This window comes from Tachyglossus aculeatus (assembly GCF_015852505.1).
Source record: "Tachyglossus aculeatus isolate mTacAcu1 chromosome 12 unlocalized genomic scaffold, mTacAcu1.pri SUPER_6_unloc_2, whole genome shotgun sequence".
Classification (NCBI taxonomy): Eukaryota; Metazoa; Chordata; class Mammalia; order Monotremata; family Tachyglossidae; genus Tachyglossus; species Tachyglossus aculeatus.
Genome location: NW_024044829.1, coordinates 10,429,889 through 10,444,752, shown reverse-complemented (window position 1 = coordinate 10,444,752; position 14,864 = coordinate 10,429,889). Strand labels below are relative to the sequence as shown.

Below are 14,864 nucleotides of genomic sequence, written 5' to 3'. Positions count from 1 at the left end.
AGAACAGGTTTTTAATCCCCATTTTGTAGATGAGGGAACTGAGGCTCAGTGAAGTTAAGAGACTTGGCAAAGGTCACCTAACAGAAAAGTGTTGGAGCCAGGAATAGAAGCCAGGCCCCCTGACCCCTAGGCCTGGGATGTTTCCACTAGACCACACTGCTTCACTCTTTTTCTGTTTCGTCTAGACCGAAAGCTTCTTGTGGGCAGGGAGCAGGTATACCAACTCTGTTGTTTTGTCCTTTCCCAAGCACTTAGTACAGGGGTCTGCATACAGTAAGTGCTCAATAAATACCATTGATTGACTGTACAACCAATCATTGATTTTTATTGCCCTAGTTCTAAATATGTTTATGTCTCTCTTGTCAATGGTCTAGTGACTCTAGTGACTCCATGGACACATCTCTTCCATAACTCCCCACCTCCATCTGCAATCATTCTGGTAGTATATCCATAGAGTTTTCTCGATTAGTGGTTTATCATTGTTTCCTTCCATGAGGTAAACCTGAGTCTCTGCCCTCAACTCTCTCCCTTGCCGATGCTGCCCAGCACAGGTGAGTTTTGACTTGTAGCAGATTGCCTTCCACTCGCTAGCCCTTGCCCCAGCCTTCCAGTCGCTAGCCACTGCCCAAGCTAGGAATGGAATGGTTATGCCTCTGCTTGACTCTCCCTCCCATAGTCTAGACTGGTAGAGTACTAGAAACTCTCCAGGTGTGATCCTGAGAAATGCTCTTGTCAATTACAGTTTAAGATTTTTACGGGCAGATAGCATGTTCATTCATTCATTCAGTGGTATTTATTGAGCACATACTATGTGTAGAACACTATACTAAGGGCTTAGGGAATACAATATAAGAGTTGGGAGATACATTTCCTTCCCACAATGAGTTTACAGTCCATAAGCATGCAATGTAAAGAACCATCTTTTCTCTTTTCTTGTGCTATGAAACAGCAAACAAATGTTAGCAGTAACCTCCAAAGACTACCCACAATAGGTCAGATGAGTAGAGATAAATAACTGTAGTATTTGCTAAGAACTTACTATTTGTCAAGCACTCTTAAACCTCTGGGGTAGCTACAAGGTAATCATATCAGATGACGTACCTGTCCCACGTGGGTCTCATAGACTAAGTAGGATGGAGAACAGGTATTGAATCCCCACTTATGCAGATGAGAGAACAGAGGCACAGTGAAGTGAAGTGATTTGCCCAAGGTCACACAACAGGCATATGGATTAGAACCCAAGCCCTCTGACCCCCTGGCCCTTGGTCTTTCCATTAAGCCACGCTGTTTCTTGAAACTCCTGAAGTTCCTAGGAAACTCATGGATAATCTTGTAGCACAAAGGGTCCTCCCTGGAACAAACAGTTCTGAGCATATCTGTTGGGATCCAGAACAAGAAAAGCACTAAGCATTGATCATCAGCTTTAGGCTCTCCCAGAGGGATGCAGTAATTGCACATTCACTTCTATTCTCTTCTTGCAGTAAAAGAATGAAGCAACTTCACTCACTCTTCTTTCTACCATATTTGTCGTTTGAGCTAGGCTAACACCTAGTTCAGCGATGAGAAGCAGCGTGGCCTAAAGGGTTCTGGGAAACGGAGAACTGGTATTCTAATCCCAGCATCACTACTTGTCCACTGTGTGACCTTGGGCAAGTCATTTCAACTTCTTTGTGCCTCGGTTCCTTCAACTGCAAAATGGATATTTAATATGTGTTCTCTATCTTACTTGTTCTGTGAGCCATAAGTGTAAAGGGACTATGTCCACCCTGATTAATTTGTAGCTACCTCGGGATTTAGATACACACAGTCAGTGCTAACACACTTACACAGTAAGTGCTCAATACTATTTTAAAAATTCTGTGAGAACATCAGCCTTGAAGACTATTCATTCATTCAATGAATTGTATTCATTGAGCACTTACTGTGTGCAGAGCACCAATACTAAGTGCTTAGAGAGTACAATTCAGCAACAGAGGCAATCCCTAACCAACAACGTCCCCTACCTGTGGGGACTGGCCAAAGAAGAGTAGTAACAACTACCCTCCTGCCCTACAGAATTGCTCAGGACACAATAATGATAAAAATTAGGGCATTTGCTAAGGGCGTGCTATATGTTAAGCATTTAGATACAGGTTAATCAGGTCAAACACAGTCCCTGGCCAACATGAGCTCACAGCCTAAGTAGGGGAGAGCACAGGCATGGAATTTCCATTTTACAGATGAGGAAACTGAGGCCCAGAGACGTTTAATGACTCGTCAACGTCACACAGCAGATAAGTGGTGAAGCTGGGGTGAGAACTCAGGTAATTCATTCATTCATTCATTCAATCGTATTTATTGAGCGCTTACTGTGTGCACGGCACTGTACTAAGCGCTTGGAAAGTACAAGTTGGCAACATATAGAGACGGTCTCTACCCAGCCGTGGGCTCACAGTCTACAAGGGGGAGAGAGAGAACAAAACAAAACATATTAGCAAAATAAAATAAATATAATGAATATGTACAAATAAAATAAATAAATAAATAGAGTAATAAATACATACAAACATATATACATATATACAGGTGCTGTGGGGAGGGGAAGGAGGTTAGGTGGGGGGGATGGGGATGGGGAGGAGGGGGAGAGGAAGGAGGGGGCTCAGTCTGGAAGGCCTCCTGGAGGAGGTGAGCTCTCAGTAGGGCTTTGAAGGGAGGAAGAGAGTTAGCTTGGCGGACGTGGGGAGAGAGGGCATTCCAGGCCAGGGGGATGACATGGGCCGGGGGTCGATGGCGGGACATGCGAGAACGAGGCACTTTGAGGAGATTAGCGGCAGAGGAGCAGAAGGTGCGGGCTGGGCTGTAGAAGGAGAGAAGGGAGGTGAGGTAAGAGGGGGCAAGGTGATGGAGAGCCTTGAAGCCGAGGGTGAGGAGTTTTTGCCTGATGCTTAGGTTGATTGGTAGCCACTGAACTTTCTACTAGGCCATGCTTCTGCCACTATCCTTAAGTGTAGGACAGACTCAAGGTGGTCCATTCATTCATTCATTCATTCATTCAATCTTATTTATGAGCACTTACTGTGTGCAGATCACTGTACTAAGTGCTTAGGAAAGAACAATACAACAATAAACAGTGACATTCCCTGCCAACAATGAGATCACAGTCTAGAGTGGGGGAGAGAGACATAAATACAAATAAGTAAAATTGCAGATATGTACATAAGTCCTTTGGGGCTGGGAAGGGGAAGAACAAACGACTGAATACAATTACAGATATTTACATAAGTGCTTTGGGACTGGAAGGGTGGGAGAGCAAAGGGACCAAGTCAGGGTGACACTGAAGGGAGTGGGAGATGAGGAAAAGTGGGACTTAGCCTGGGAAAGCCTCTTGGAGAAGATGTGCCTTCAGTAAGGCTTTGAAGTGGGGAAGAATATCTGTCAGATTTCAGGAGGGAGGGCGTTCCATGCCAGAGGCTGGATGTGGGCTAGGGGGAGACAGCAAGACAGGTGAGACGGAGGCACAGTGAGAAGGGTAGATCTAGAGGAGCGACGTGTCTGGACTGGGTTGTAGAAGGGGTCCCTCTGAAGGGACTCCTACCAGGGGTGAACCACAACATTTGCATTCTGCAAACAGGGATCAGAGGTGAGTTTCTATCAGTCAGCTTCCGAGCCTTGTGCCAATAATGATAATGATAATTATGGTATTTGTTAAGTGCTTACTATGTGCCAAGCATCAACTTCACCCACCCATCTTTTTGACCAGATGTGAAGGGAGTGATATTTGTCTGTGATATGGTAGTATTGCTTGCCGGTCAGTCCAAATTCGGTCAGTCAAAAATCAACTCTCAAGGTCAGGCTAGATATTGTATTGTTTCTAGCTGCCAATAGCCTGTTAAACTGCTTTTGATTTTTTTTTTATTCAACTCATTCCCAAGGTCTGCAGGGTTGGGCCGTGTCCAGTCTCTTATGGGACGTGTCTGATGTCAATTAATCTCGTTGCATTGTGCAGAAAGCTCCGGGATCATAAGGTCTCAGTATGAGGGGCAACAGGGAGGGGAATGATCATCACAGATATTTCAGGCAGGGTAACAGAGCAGACAATGCTCAGTGACAAACTCATTGAAACCTGCACAATAATTCCAGAGGAAGAGTGGTGATGAGGAAAACTGTTTGATAAATGCTTGCCTCCTCCTTGTTCTGCCAGAATCAGAGTGTCAGAGACCTGGCCCCTTCGTCTACAGAGGAAATGGAGGCAGGTGAGTAGGAAGGAGTTATTTTTCTGTCTAGTGTCGATGGAGCTACAGGGACAGGAGGCTGGAAAGGGAAGTTTTCCCCTGAGACAGAAACTGTTTGCTGGGCCTGGGGTGTGTTTGGGAATAGGTGGACACAGGAAGGATGGAAGTTAGCCGGGGACTTTTGTCTCCATAGCATGTTTGGCTTGGAGGGGTCAAGGGGGATGAGGATGGGTGAAATAGGAGGGTTTAGGTTAAGCACATGAATGCTCCAGCTACCTGTTCTAATGAATTTCTGGGTAACCCTTTATTGGAAAGAGCATAAGATTAGGAGTCAGGAGACTGGAGCTTTCCACTCAGTTCCAACAACTTACATGCTGGGTGACTTTGGGCAAGTAACTTAAGTTCTCTGTGCCTCACTTTCCTTATCTGTAAAATGAGGATTAAATACATGCTCATTTATTCATTCAATCGTATTTATTGAGCACTTACTGAGTGCAGAGCACTGACTCTTGGGCATTACAAGTCAGCTTGGGCATTACAAGTCAGCAACATATAGAGACGGTCTCTACCCAACAACGGGCTCACAGTCTACAAGTGGGAGATAGACAAAAAACAACGTGTTCTCCCTCCCCCTTAGATTGTGAGCCTCATATGAGACTTGGTCCGACATGATGATCTTGAATGTACCCCAGCATTCACCAGAGTGTTTGGCACCTAAGGTGTTAGCCAACACTACGATTATAATTATTATTATCAATGAGACTGAGGGAGTGATTTCTATATTCTCATCCCAAATCACCTCCATTGCCACACTAACTTCCCTCTCCACTTAATTTATCCATTCATTCATTCAGTCGTATTTACTGAGCACTTACTATGTACAGAGCACTGTACTAAGCACTTGGGAGAGTACAATAAAACAATCAATAGGCACATTCTCTAACAACAACGGGCTTACAGTCTGGGGGCGGGGAGACAGACATTAATATAAATAATTACATATATGTACATATCTGCTGTCTTTTATTAGCTCCTCCTTTTCCACCTCAATCCTCCAGGTATAATGCATTCATCCGGGCTCTCCCGATGATTGACATAAAAACATTCCTCGGCTGCATCCTTTTCATGATATTTTTTAAGCACTTACTATGTGCCATGTGCTTTACTAAGTACTGGGGTCAACACAAGATAATCAGGTTAGACCCACCTAACGTTCTACACGGGGTTCAAAGTCTAAGAGGGAAGGAGAACAGGTATTGAATCCCCATTTTACAGATGAGGTAACTAGGCACAGAGAGGTGAAATGAGTTGCCCAAAGTCCCAGAGCAGACAGGTGGTGGATCCGGGATAAGAACCTAGAGCCTGTTACTCCTAGGCAAGTGATCTATCTATTAGGCCACGCTGCTTCTTTTTATACTAGTCACAGTCCACTCTCACAAAGGCACCCATTCAAGAGTGAGTATCTCCAACCGTCTCCATTAAATGACCCCTCAGACTGTGTATCCTGGGGCCTGAAGAATCAGTGTCATTGTCAGTAATGATCCTTGTGATTAGCCTTGAAAGACTAAGATAAACATCATTGTCTAGTAGATGGAGCATGGACCTGGGAGTCCGAAGGATATGGGTTTTAATCCTGGCTCTGTCACTTGTCTGCTGTGTGACCTCGGGCAAGTCACCTCACTTCTGTAGGCCTCAGTTCCCTCCTCTATAAAATGGGGATTAAGACTTTGAGTCCCATGTGGGACAGGGTCTGTGTCCAACTGATTGCCTTGTATCTCCTCCAGCAATCAGTATAGTGGCAGGCCACATTCATTCATTCATTCAATCGTATTTATTGAGTGCTTGCTGTGTGCAAAGCACTGTACTAAGTGCTTGGAAAGTTCAATTCAGAAACAGAGACAATCCCTACCCACGTAACAAATACCATTTAAAAAATCACAAGGCAGAGACTGTGTTGTTCATGTCACTTCATCAGAGATGCTGAGCATCAAACACACTGCAATAGGAACAGGTTGGAAAATGTCCAAAACCGAATCGAAGTCTGCATGAAGCGAGTTTGCTTTTCATTGGATTTTAATTTTAGTGGAAAACGATCTTCTTATTACAAATCTTCTAAGGAAAAGCCTAGTTCAGCTGATGGCCCAGCCTGGTAGCGCACCAAAATTAAATTTTGGGAATATGAACATTATTAGCCTTTAACCCACCCAAGGTGTCTTGCACGGAAAGCCTTTGTCAATCAATCAATTAATCAATTAATTGGAATTCTTGAGGCTTTCTCTGTGTAGAGCAGTGTATTAAGCCCTAGGAAAACAAAAGTATAGTTAGTAGATAAGATTCTTGCCCTCAAGGAGCTTACAATCTAGCTGGGGAGACAGACACTAGATGCTAATAATAATTTATAAAATAATAATAATATTGGTATTTGTTAAGTGCTTGCTATGTGCCAATTACTGTTCTAAGCGCCGGGGTAGATACAAGGTAATCAGGTTGTGCCAAGTAGGGCTCACAGTCTTCATCCCCATTTTACAGATGAGGTAACTGAGGTGCAGAGAAGTTAAGTGACTTGCCCAAGGTTGCACAGCTGACAAGCAGCAGTGTCAGGATTAGAACCCATGACCACTGACTCCCAAGCCCGGGCTCTTTCCACTAAGCCATGCTGCTTCTCAGTCTCAATCAGTCAGCAGTTCTCAGAAATAAATCATCCAAACCCATCCTTTCTTGGCAGAATTGGTAGAAAATGATGGGATTATGTCAGGAGCATTAAGAAACAAAGAGTATGTGCATTTCTCTTCTCCTTTTGACCTCCGGTAAAATTTAAGGGGTGCATGCATGTATTTTTTATCTCATTTATTATTTCTCTCATTGTCTCTCTTTCTCTCATTCTCACCTAAGTCACTCTCTCTCCCAAAGTTACTTTGGAGGAGGTCCTCTCTAATTCTGCCTGAGAATGGACATCACATTTGGGATTACAATTCTGTTACAGGTTCTCACTGGGATATCAGCGAATGGATTCCTCTTCCTGTTTTATACCCACAAGATATATGCCAGCCACCTGCTGAGCTCCTCTGACTTCATCCTTGCTCACATTCATTCATTAATTCATTCAATCATATTTATTGAGCGCTTACTGTGTGCAGGGCACTGTACTAAGCACTTGGGAAGTACAAATCGGCATCATATAGAGATTTTCCCTACCCAACAACAGACTCACAGTCTAGAAGGGGGAGACAGACAATAAAAAACAGGTAAACAAGTGTCAATACCATCAGAATACATATAATTATAGCTATAAGCACATCATTAATAAAAATAGAGTAATAAATATGTACAAATATACACAAGTGCTGTAGAGAGGGGAAGGGGATAGGGCGGGGGAGCGATAGGGAGGGGAGGAGGAGGAGAGGAAAAAGGGGGGTCAGCCTGGGAAGGCCTCTTGGAGGAATTAAGCTCTCAGTTGGGCTTTGAAGGGAGAAAGGCAGCTAGTATGGTGGATGTCAATCAGGGGTCGTTGGCAGAACAGGAGAGAACGAGGCACAATAAGGAAGTTAGCGGCAGTGTGTGGGCTGGGCTGTAGAAGGAGAGAAGGGAGGTGAGGTAGGAGGGGGCGAGGTGATGGAGAGCTTTGAAGCCAAGAGTGAAGAATGTTTGCTTGATTCGAAGGTTGATGTTCAACCACTGGAGATTTTTCAGGAGGGAAATGACATGTCCAGAGCGTTTCTGTACAAAGATAATCCTGGCAGCAGAGTGAATTATAGACTCACCTGGCCTTAACCCACATCACTGTTTTTCTCACTGGGGGAGTCCTAAATGCTCTGGAAATTTGGAGCCTGGGGAATTTCCTAGATGATGTCAGATGCAAGATGGTCAAGTACTTCCATCGAGTGGCCCTTAGTTTGTCCATCTGCAACACGTACCTCTTGAGCATCTACCAGGCCATCACCATCAGCCCCGGGCCCATCCCGGTGGGCTAGGCTTATGGTGAAGTTATTCAAATTTGTCTTCTCCTCCTGTCTCCACTTCTGGATCTTCAATCTCCTCACGTTTTGGTGCACCACTGTTCATGGCAGGTTCCCGGAATGGCTCCAGGGTTCGAATCACACTGGATTTTAAATATTGCACAGAGGTCCCTGTCAGTGAGGCAACTGTGCCTGGGATCTGTTCTTCATAGGGCTCATGAGCGCGACTAGTGGCTACATGGTGTTTGTCCTGCACAGACACCACCGGCAGATCCAGGACCTCCATGTGCCTGGACGGTCCCTACGAGGCAATGCCTGAGGTTAGGGCAGCCAAGAGGGTTATTGTCCTAGTTGTGTTCTATGTCCTGCGGTATAGAGACAGACCATCATGTTCAGTGTTTTGCTAAACAGAAAAGAAATTTCTTCATGGCTGGTGAATAGCCCTGTGGCTTTTTCGATTACCTTCTCAGCCATAAGTCCACTTCTGATGATTTCCAGTGACCGGAGCATTAAGACACTGTGGAAAAGGGAATCTCCTCTTTCCAACGAGGATCCCTAGGGAAGCTACATGCTTTCCCATTGGGCCTCGGGTCCGATTATATAGAGGCACATGGTCAGAATAACCTCTCTGTCAGGCCCAGTGCCCCCCCCCCCCAGTGAAACAGCCAACAGATGGCACATCCGGCTCCCTGAGCCTTTCCATCACCTCCATTTATGGGCCAGGTTCAATGGGAAATGGCAGATCACGGACAATGAATTTCTGGAACACAGTCAGTCTCCTAGCCTCATACTATGCTCATCTTACTGCAGCTTCAATGAAGGGGAGAACAGAGGAGATCATTTGAGGGTCAGCGGGAGTTACAAACAGCTGCTTTCTGGAGAACTGAAGTTGGAAAATCAAAGGCAAGAAGGGCAGAAGAAGTATTTCAAGGCCACAGTAAGGTAAAGGATGAGAAGCAGCATGGTCTAGTGGATAGAGCACGGTCCTGGGAATCAGAAGGGCCAGGGCTCTAATCCTGTCTCTGTCGTTTGTCTGCTTTGTGAACTAGGACAAGTTACCCAACTTCTTTGGGCCTCAGTTGCCTCCTCTGTAAGACTGTGAGCCGTGAGACATGGACTGTGCCCAATCTAATTTCCCCAGTGTTTAATACAGTGCCTGGCACACAGTACTCACTTTTCAAATGCCATTAAAAAATGTAAAACCTCAGACAGGTCTACATCCCAGCTCAAAACTGGAAGTCATTTGTTTTGGAGAGACCAACATAGCACGTTGCAATTAAGAAAGGAATGACCCTTTTCAAGTTGAAGCACCATAGAGAGTGAGAGACAATGCAAGTATTAAGTGGAACAAAACAAGGGACGCAGCATGGCCAAGTGGATACAGCATTAGCTTGGGAGTCAGAAGGACCTGGCTAGAAGTCCTAGCTCTGACGCTTTTCAGAAGCGTGACCTTCTTTAAAATTAGAATTAAATCCTACTTCCTCCTCCTTCTCAGAATCTGAGACCCATATGGGACAGAAATTGTGTTCCACCTGATTAGATTGCTTCTACCTTAGCACAGTGCTTGGCATATAGTGAACATTTAATAAGTATCATTTTAAAAAATAGGGGACAGCCTTTTTATGTGCACAGTGCCACCAAAACTGTCAGTCCTACATGCATTTATAGGTGAATTTAACTCTCAGTGGTTTCTTCTCCTCCTCCTCCTTTTTCTCCTCCTCCTTTTTCTCCTCCTCCTTTTTCTCCTCCTTCTCCTCCTTCTCCTTCTTCTTCTTCTTCTTCTTCTTCTTCTTCTTCTTCTTCTTCTTCTTCTTCTTCTTCTTCTTCTTCTTCTTCTTCTTCTTCTTCTCCTTCTTTCAATTAATCATATATATTGAGCGCTTACTGTGTGCAGAGCACTGTACTAAGAGTTTGGGAGAATACAATGTAACAGTGAACATACACATTCCTTACCCCCAATGAGCTTACAGTCCAGAGGGGGACACAGACATTAATATAAATAACTAAATAACAGATCTGGGAATAAGTGCTATGGTGCTGGGAAGGGAGATGAAAAAAGGGAGCAAATCAGGGTGACACGGAAGGGAATGGCAGAAGAATAAAGGAGGGTTTAGTGAGCGAAGGCCTCTTGGAAGAGATGTGTCTTCAATATGTCTTTGAATGGGGGAGAGTAATTTTCTGTTGGATATGAGGAAGGAGGGTGTTCTGCTCTCCTGGAGTGCAACCTTCAGCATCATGGAATAGAGGCAGTGAATTACGGGTTCAATCTCAACATACACCTGTGGGGACCCTTGAGATCAACCCTACTTTAGAAATCTGAGTCTATGACTGGTTGTTCAAATCAGAAATGATAAAAACAGATATCAAAACCTTCATGGGTGGAGGTAAGGGAGACCCTGATAGTTCAGCACCATCCTCTAGGTGCAGAAGTGATTGCTTTTTGTTTCATTTGAACCTATCTACTACCTAAAGGACTCAATGAGTCCCGACCCCTAACCCACCTTGGAATTTGGTGAAAATGTTTCAGCGAGGCAATGTTGCCTAGTGGATAGAGCACTGGAAAAGAGGCAAGACCCAAGGTTGAGTACCACTGTACTACCGTGTGATTTGATCAAGTCACTTAACTTCCCTGGGCCTCGGGCTCCTCATCTGTGAAATGTAAATAAGTTATCATCTTCATCAATTACATTTATTGAGTGCATACTAAGCCCTTGGGAGAATACAATACAACAAAGTTGGCAAAAATGTTCCCTGCCCATAACGAGCTTACAGTCTAGAAGGGGACACAGACATTATTGTAAATAAATAATTTATAGATATATACCCAAGTGTTGTGGGGTCGAGAGTGGCGTAAATACCAAAAGCCTAAAGGGTACAGGCCCAAGGGCATAGATGATGCAGAAGGGAGAGCGAGTTGAGAAAAAAGGCTCAAAGTGGGGGAAAGCTTCTTGGAGGACGATGTGACTTTAGTAAGACTTTGAAGGTGGAGAGAACGGTGGACTGGCATATATGGGGGTGGGGGGAGTTCCAGGCCAGAGGGAAGACATTGGAAAGAGGTCAGCAGAGAAATTAGATAAGATCATGGCACAGTGAGGAAGCTGCTGCTAGAGAAGTGGAGTATCTTGACTGGGCTATAGTAGGGGATCAGGGTGATGAGGTAGGAAGGTGCCAGCTGATGAAACACTTTAAGGCTGCTGGTAAGGATTTTCTGTTTGATGTGGAAATATGTGGGCAACCACTGGAAGTTCCTGAAGAGTGGGGAGACATCGACTGAAAGGTCTTTTTAGAAACATGATCCACGCAGCAGAGTGAAGTATGGACTGGAGATAGGAGAGACAAGAGGCCCAGAGCTCAGTGAGGAGGCTGCTGCAGTAGTCAAGGCTGAATAGGATAAATGCTTGGATGAGTGTAGTAACAGTTTGGATGGAGAGGAAAGGGAGGATTTTAGCAATACGGTGAAGGTAGAACTGACAGGATTTGGTGACAGATTGTATACGTGGGTTGTATGAGAGGGATGAATCAAATGCAATGCCAAGGTTAGGGGATTGTGAAATCGGGAGGATTTTCTTCAATGATGGAAAAGAAGGGAAGATAGGATTTGTGTGGAAAGATGAAGAGTTCTGCTTGTACGTGTTTAGTTTGAGGTGTCGGCAGGGTGTCCAGGTAGAGATGTTCTGAAGGCAGGAGGAAATGGGAGATAGGAGAGAAGTCAGGGCTGTATATGTAGATTTGGGAATCATTCACATAGCGATGGTAGTTGAAGCTGTGGGAACAAGTAGGTTTTCCAAGGGAGTGGAAGATGGAGACTAGAAGGCGACTGAGAACTGAGCATTGAGGGACACCCCACTGTGAGAGGAAGCGAGACAGAGGAGGTCAGACTGAAGAAGAGACTGAGAAGGAGCAGCCAGAGAGAAAGGAGGAGAACCAGGAGAGGGCAGTGTTAGTGTAAATAAGTGCTGTGGGGCTGAATGAGGGGTGAATAAAAGAAGCAAATCCAAGTACAAGGGCATTGCAGAAGGGGGTCGGAGAAGAGGAAATGAGGGTTTAATCAGTGAAGGCTTCTTGGAAGAGATATGCCTTCATTAAAGCTTTGAATGTGAGGAAAGTAATTGTCTGTTGGATATGAAGATGGAGGCCACACCGGGACTGAGGCAGAGCATGGATGAGAGGTTGACAGTGAAATAGATGAGATCGAGGTACCATGAGAAGGTTGGGGTTAGAGGAGCAGAGTGTGCAGGCTGGGTTGTAGAAGGAGAGCAGTGAGATAAGGTAGGAGGAGACAAGGTGATTAAGAGCTTTAGAACTGTTAATAAGGAGTTTCCGTTTGATGCATAGTGGATGGGCAACCACTAGAGCCTCTTGAGAAGTGGGGAAACATAGACTGACGTTTCTGTAGAAAAATGAGAAAAGTAGGGAATGGGGTGGGGAGACACAGGAGACAGAGAGGTCAGCAGGGAAGCTCACTCGATCAATCAATTGTACTAACAGCATGGGAGAGCACAACAGAGTCGTAGACACCTTCTCTGCCCACAACAAGCTTACAGTCTAGAGGAGAAAACATACACTGATACAAATAGATATATTATGGAGATGTACTTCCTTGCTGCAGGGCTGAGGGAGGGGTGATTAAGAGTGCAAATCCAAGCACAAGAGCTGATGAAGAAGGGGATGTGAGAATTGGAAATCAAGGCTCAGTCAGAAAAAGCCTCTTGGAGGAGATGGGATTTTAAGAACCTATTCTTACTTCTCCCTCTTAGGGTCGCACCTGGAGTGCGACCCTGTGCTCTACCAGTCTTCACTATGGGAGGGAGAGTCAAGCAGAGGCCTAACCATTCCATTCCTAGCTTGGCCAGTGGCTAGCGAGTGGAAGGCAATCTGCTACAAGTCAGAGCTCATGTGTGCTTTGGGAGAGAATCGAGGGTGGAGACTCATGTTTACTGTTTGGAAGGGGCAATGGTAAACCACTTCCATATTTTTACAAAGAAAACTGTATGTATACACTATCAGAATGATTGCAGGTGGAGGTGTGGCGTTCTGGAAGACATGTGTCCGTGGCTTTGCTACAGGTCAGAATTGATTTGAAAGCATAATGACAAGACACTTCCTACTCACGCCGAGGCAGGATGTTTTCAAATTTTGTGTGTTTCCCATACACAGATTAAACAGGCACTTCTGGTTATGAGATGGTAAATGGGGTTTACTTAGTAAGATGTAACATTTAACAGCAATGACAGTTATGTGTTGTGAAGTATTGATCTGGGCCCTAAGGAACCCTTACTATTTAGCATAGAATTTCCCAAGAAGAGAACAGTGCCCTGGAGGAAGATAATTTTAAATGAAGCATGGCAATATCTACCTATCTGTAATCTAGAGCTAATTTACCTACCTCCTACTTTATGTAACGTAATTACTCCCTAACGTATCATAGTAGAAAGAGCACACCACTAGGAATCAGGAGACACAGGTTCTATTGCCAGCTCTGCCACTTTTCTGCTGTGTGCCCTTGATCGAGTCACTTGGCTTCTCTGTTACGGATGACTTCCCCAAGTCACTCATAAACAGAATGTTTGTTATTTATCAGAGAAAGCTCTTTTAGGAGACTAACTGTGTTCCAGGAATTCATTGTCCGTGATCTGGTCTTGCCATTTGCCATTGAGTCTGACCCATAAGTGAAGATGATGGAGGGGCTGAGGGAGCTGGATGTGTCATCTGTTGGCTGTTTCACAGCAGGACACGAAAACACAGAAGTGATTCTAACTGTGTGTGTCAGGTCTGAGCCTTCCCAGCTTGCAGGTGCCTCCCGCTAATCTTCCCAGGGACCCCATAGGAAATCACGTAGCTTCCCCAGGGATCCTTGCTGGAAAGAGGAGAGACCCTTTTCCATAGGGTTCGAATTCTTTGGTCACTGGAAATTATCACAAACGGGATTCATGGATGAGAAGGTGAGTGAAAACGCCACATGGCTATTCACCAGCCATGGAGAATTATCTTTCCTGTTTAGAAAAACACTGAACGTGATGGTCTGTAATACATGCAGCAGAACATAGAACACTACCAGGACGACGGTCCTCTTGGCTGCCCTGACCTCGGACAACACCCTGGGGGATGGTCCAGGCATATGGATGTGTCATACCTGCTTGTGGTGTCTGTGCATATAGTCGATGGCTGTACTCATGACAACTGCAAAGAACAGATCCCAGGCACTGAGCACAGCTGCATTTATCAGATGGGTTGCTGCAGTGATGGGGACCTTTGTGCAATATTTAAAATCCAGTGTGATTTGAACACCAGAGCCATGCCGGGGACCTGTCACAAACATTGGTGCACCAAAATCTAAGAGGATATTGAAGATCCAGAAAAGGAGACAGGAGGAGAGATAAACCAAAGATAGCTTTGCCTTAAGCCCCACCCACCTGTGGGTCCCGGGGCTGATGGTAATGGCCTGGTAGAGGCAGGTGCTGAAGACGGACAGGTCACGGCCCACTCGATAGAAGTACATGACCATTTTGCATCCGATGTCATCTAGGAAATTTCCTGGGCTCCAAATCTCCAGAGCATTTAGGACTCCCCCAGTGAGAAGGACGATGGTGTTGACCAAGGTCAGGTGAGCAAGGATGAAGTCAGAGGAGTTCAGCTGGTGGCTGCCACAGATCTCGTAGACATAAAACAGGAAGAGGAATCTATTCACAAAAATCCC

The 14,864-nt window shown here is 45.1% G+C and overlaps 1 non-coding gene and 1 pseudogene across 1 annotated transcript; one reads left to right on the top strand and one right to left on the bottom strand.

The window, feature by feature from the left end:
- Positions 1 to 561: 561 nt before the first annotated feature.
- LOC119921503 lies at positions 562 to 726 on the bottom strand (annotated as a pseudogene).
- A 12,188-nt stretch (positions 727 to 12,914) lies between these two features.
- On the top strand, positions 12,915 to 13,053 carry LOC119921506. The gene has a single exon (XR_005448541.1). It is a non-coding gene; the product is annotated as a small nucleolar RNA SNORA7 (small nucleolar RNA).
- The last annotated feature ends 1,811 nt before the right edge of the window (positions 13,054 to 14,864 follow it).